Genomic DNA, 5,767 nt, shown 5'->3' with positions numbered 1-5,767 from the left:
TATTATAATTATTAATTTTGTTACCTACTGGAGATATAATGGCAAATAAAATAGACATTTCCCCTGTCCTCATGGATCTTAAAGTCCTGTACACAGGACATGAAACCATATTTAAACAATTTTAAGTTTAGAATTGTGATTAGTGCTACAAAGGGGATTAGGAGTCTGGATAAAAGGGAAATCTAGTTCAGCGAATCAGGCAAGACATTTATGCAGCAGTGACATTTAAGCAGTGGCATGGAGATTGAGTAAATTAGCCTGTGGAAGAGTGCTAAAACAACAAGGAAGAGGGTGAGAGAACCTAGGTGCTTCAGTGGTCTCTGCTAGGGCTGAGGAGTTCAGATTGCTGCACAACATTCCTAGTGGGAATTGAGGCTGCCTACAGGGAAGTACTGCATGTGCTCTACAATTGATAGACAAGGGCCTTGGGGGCCATGGAAAAGAGAATACCAGGGGCTTGGCCTTTGAAAATAAATCCTCTAATCCCTGGGAAATTGCAGGGCAGTGTGGCATAGGCCAGGGGGAAGGTGACTGCTGGGGGCTACATTTTGTCAAGGCAGGTGAAGCATCCATGAGGACATTCTGCAAGAAAAAGTCAAGGCAGGGATCACACAAAATTGGCCAGATCGCCTTTGCAGTTGAATTTTAAAAGAAAGTCCTTGAATACTTAAGAAATCATATTTCCTGTACATATGTGAAGGGTTGAGTCGGGAGACCTCAAATGCTCAAATTATTCCTGGCATGCACAACCTTAAATTAGAGGGGCTAAATAAAGCTGTGGCCTGCCTTTTCTGAAAGTTTGCCAACCGCTGATATAGATCATGCGGGACGTGGGGCCTCATCTGGGCTGATCTTAGGATAGATGTTGGAACTTGCTTTCTTGCTGCAACCTCTGACATCAGCCCTAGTTTTTAGTCATGTATCTCTTTCTCCAAGACATAAAGTACTGGGGGCCTTCAGGGAGTGTGGGTTTAGTCCTTGGCCAACTAAAGGGTTCCTTGTCTAGAGAATGAATGATTGATCTCTGTTGTTAAACAGCCTGTACCAGATTGTTCTTTTCATCTGCATAGACCCATCATCTACATGGGTTTTAGAGGTGCCCTTTGACTGTTGAACCAGCATCTGAAATGTTCTTTTAGTTTGGCATCAGTAAACACTTCAGACCTCCCAGACGGTTCAAAGTCATGCTCCACATCACCTTGTTTGGAAATATCACCATCTGGTGGATTCCACTGTATCTGCTCTCAAAGACCTAGCTGTGTTTTGCCAATTGAGGGCATCCATGACTTGCAGAACAAAGCCGCATACTGACTTTGGGATCGGGGTTTGAGGAAGCCAGGGTTGGAGGGCAAATAAGAGATAATGTACTATGCTTCATGATTCAAAGTTGAGATCTTGGTATACAGTCAGTTGGATATACACTGTTTGGTTGGCTTTTCTCAGCAGTGCAATGTGCCCCGCAACATCCCTTCTCCTACAAAGTTTCACTGTACCTCTGTGAACCTGGATTGCCTGTACAGGGACCACAGACAATTTTCAAGCTGTGAAAAGGAACTAATAAATTGCTATCCCTTCCTTCACAGCTTTTTGAAATTCAATCCCTGGAATCTGACGGGAGGCAAGACTGACTTCCTTCAAATATAGGCCCCCCCGGCATAGTCAATCCCAGGAGTCTCAAGTCAAATGACTCCATGGGCAGCCCAGCCCAGACACATGCAGTGAATCCATACTGCTCTTGCTCTTTAGCTAAAATATCAGTGAGGTATCTTAAATATTGCCTCTAATTAGTAGCAGTGTTGGGAGCAAAAACACAGACATGTTCATACTTAAAAGAGAGTATTTGTTCCAGTAAAAAAAAAAAAAATGCCTGGGCTTTAGAATTAAACAGATTAAGATTTGAATCCCAGTTTTTCCAAATACTGGCTGCATGGACGAGATACAGACACACACCAATCAAGCCCTGCTACTTCTGCTCCTGACTTTTAGTTTCCTTATCTGCAGGATCAGATAATCATAGTACCTACTTTATCTAGTTGCAATAAAAATTAAATGAGAAACTAATCTTGCTGTAAATAACTCTCACTTGGTAATTTTAAAGTAGAACATTTTTATTTATTTGGGGCTTTACTGCAGTCCTGACAATGAAAGAGTTCAAGTCTCTTGCTGTGTAAGCCCGAAGTCCTTACTCAGATGTAATTCATACTTAGAATGACGTTCTGCCCTCAAAAAAGCATTTATTTAGTATGCAACGAAAGAGGTATTTAAAGATTCAAAGGGTTATGTTTGAATTATGGATCTAGTTTAGATCTATTTATCTCATTTGTTTAGAGTGGTCTTTCTCAATTTTCATTATTTTCTAGGGAGCAGGATTGTTTTTACAAATGAAGTTTCACTTGGAAACCCAATATAGTAAATAAATAAAAGATGCAGTAAATAAATAAATATAGTAAATAAATAAAAGAAGCTGGGACTGGAGCTGGAGGAAGAGGAGCAAGATTCTATTTGGTTCCCACTAGAATGTAAGCTCTCAGACAGTAGGTATATTGTCTGTTTTGTTCACTGCTGCATCCCCAGTGTCTACAACAATGCCCTGATTGACAGGACTCAACAGATAATTTTGATCAAATGATGGATAAGTAGTATATAAGAAAGGCTGTCTGCTGAGCTTAATACCTAGGTGGTGGGTTTATTTGTACAGCAAACCACCATGGTACAAGTTTGCCTATGTAACAAACCTGTGCATCTTGCACATGTACCTTGGAACATAAAATAAAATAAAATAAAATAAAATAAAATAAAATACAATAAAAAGAAAGGCTGGCACATAATAAGCACCTAAGAAAATCTTAGTGCCTCTTACCTATCTAAAAACCCCACAGAAAGTTGAGCGATGTGATGTTGCTGTGAGAATAAAATCTTCAGCCTGGGAAAAGAATTAGGCCTTCTCTGATCGCCCACCTACCTTGTCATTTCTCTTGCCTCCTAAAATCCTTCCTAAGAAGGTCAGGTATGTAATGAGGCTGTGCAGGGAGCAGAGACACCAGGCGGAGTGATTTTGGTTTCATAGCTCTTTTTCCACCTTCTCAAACAGCTCCGGGCAAATTAGACAACTTGCAAAAATCAGACTGAGCACCTGGTGCAAAACAAATATGTGCCACGATTGAGCAAACACTCTCTTCAATAATAGTGTGTCAGCAAGAACAGAAGCAACATATTTAGCTCTGTAGCCAGCAAGTCAAATTTGAGACTTGGATTTTTAAAGCTAACAGGCAGCTTGATGGAAAAGAACAAATACAAACTTTGGAGTCTACGGTCCCCAAATTCCAGGTTTGCCAGTTATTGATTGAGTGACCTGTTGGGTAAGACCTCCCTAAGCTTCAGTTTTGCCACCTCCAAAAAATCATTATTCATTATCTGATAAAAATAGTACCCCTATCATTGGTTTGTGTGGAAATTAAATGAATTGATTAATTAACTGATTAGCAAAATGCCTAGCACATAGAGAACACTCTATAAAAGCTCATCTTCTCTCTCTTCTTTCTCTGAAAGTCCCAGACAATCATTTAAAGATAAACTGTTCTATATAGAAGTCCCAAAGCAAAGATCAAAGATAAATACACAGAAATTAAGAGTCTTGAGTTCAGGGGCAAATGTTGGGATCTAATGGAGACATATTTCAAGTGATGAAATTCTGGTGCACACACAGGAGAAGAGGGGGGAAAACCGGGATTCCTGAGTTCCCTGAGCGATGCTAAAAAGTGAGAGTCAATATAATTTAGTGGTCAAGAGCTGGGTTCTTGAGTCATGCATGTGTGACCCAAGTTAGAATCCCAGCACTGCCATTTGCCAGTACTTAATTGTTTCTGGACCTCCATTTCCTCATTTGTAAAATGGGGATGATAATATGAATTCCTACATCAGGAAGCTGTTGTGAAGACTAAGTGTAATAACATATTCAAAACTTCTGATATGGTAGGAGTTCAATATGTAGTAGTTATGAGTATTGGCATTCCTGGGGTGCTCATGACTGGAAAGAAATAGTGGATTAAAAAGAGTGACAAGCTGGGCGTGGTGGTTCACGCCTGTAATCCTAGCACTTTGGGAGGCCGAGGCAGGCAGGTCACTTGAGGTCAGGAGTTCCAGATCAGCCTGGCCAACATGGTGAAATCCCATCTCTACTAAAAGTACAAAAAAAATTTAGCCAGTCATGGTGGCAAGCACCTGTAATTCCAGCTACTCAGGTGGCTGAGGCAGGAGAATCACTTGAACCCGGGAGGTGGAGGTTGAAGTGAGCCGAGATTGTGCCATTTTTCTCCAGCCTGGGCAACAGAGTGAGACTCTGTCTAAAAAAAAAAAAGTGGCAGTTTCTCCAACTCTGAACAGGGGCAGAGATTCACTTCTAGCCAGGTGGTTCCATATGGACCTCGAAAGTCAGTCCTATGTGGAATTCATCCTTGAAGAGGGAAACAGAAAGGATGATCATGGGAGGACTCACGACCTAGCAACATGCCACTTTCACTTTCTTCAGTTGATAACTACCTGTGAGATAAGCAACCAGGGTATTTTAGGGTAAATTCCCTACTAGCAGACCCTGAGATGGAGAGTCACATGCACATGGTTTATTAATCAATTGCTCCTGGAAGAACTGAGTAATAGAGTAGGGAAAGTAGGATACAAAAAGGAAGACGCAAAGAAAGGGTATAAATTCAGACTAAGTCCTAGCCTTAACCTTATCTTTCAGGGGAGTTCTGGCATGTAAAATTACACATCACAGCTGGACTTTTATACTCCTGTACCTCTCAGTAATTGGCTGAAGGCTGCCCTGCAAGGATGTAAACTCCAGGGTTCTTCTGGTTTCCTGGGCTTTTGAGAAAACTGGCTCCAAACACTCAAGTGCAGTTCTTTTAAAAGATTTGCAAGTGTTGGCCATTAAAAATGAAACACATAAGAAGACAGTTTGGCAGTTTCTTACAAAACTAAATATATTCTCACCATGTGCTCCAGCAATTATGCTCTTTGGTTTTTTTGTTGTTTATTTTTTTATTTTTTATTTTATTTTATTTTATTTTATTTTATTTTGAGACAAATTCTCACTCTGTCACTCAGGATGGAGGGCAGTGACACAGTCAGGGTTCACTGCATTCTCAAACTCCTGAGCTCAAGTGATCCTCCCACCTCAACCTCCCAAGTAGCTAGGACCACAGGCATGCACTACTATGACTGGCTAATTTTTAATTTTTGTAGAGATGGAGTCTCGCTATGTTGTTCAGTTTGATCTCAAACTCCTAGGCTCAAGTAATCCTCTTGCTTCAGCCTCCCAAAATGTTGGGATTACAGGTATGAACCACATGCCCAGCCACTCTTTGGTATTTACCCACCCAAAGAAGTTAAAAATGTATGTCCGCACAAAACCCTACACAGGAATGTTTGCAGTAGCTTTATGCATAATTGTCAAAACTTGGAAGCAAGGAAAATGTCCTTCAATAGATAAATGGATAAATAAATGGTATTACATTTAGACAATGGAATACTATGTAGCGCTAAAAAGAAATGAGCTATCAAGCCATGAAAATACATGAAAGAACTTTAAATGCATATTACTAAGTGAAATAAGCCAATCTGAAATTTCTACATACTGTATGCTTCCAATTTTATGACATTCTGGAAAAGGCAAAAACTATGAAGACAGTAAAAACATCATTGGTTGCCAGGTGTTGGTGAGGGATGAATAGGTGAAGCACAGAGGATTTTGAATGATACTTTAAAA

This window comes from Macaca thibetana, chromosome X (genome assembly GCF_024542745.1).
Source record: "Macaca thibetana thibetana isolate TM-01 chromosome X, ASM2454274v1, whole genome shotgun sequence".
NCBI classification, from domain to species: Eukaryota; Metazoa; Chordata; class Mammalia; order Primates; family Cercopithecidae; genus Macaca; species Macaca thibetana.
The sequence above is the reverse complement of the archived record's forward strand: the minus strand, read 5'-3'. Positions refer to the sequence as shown.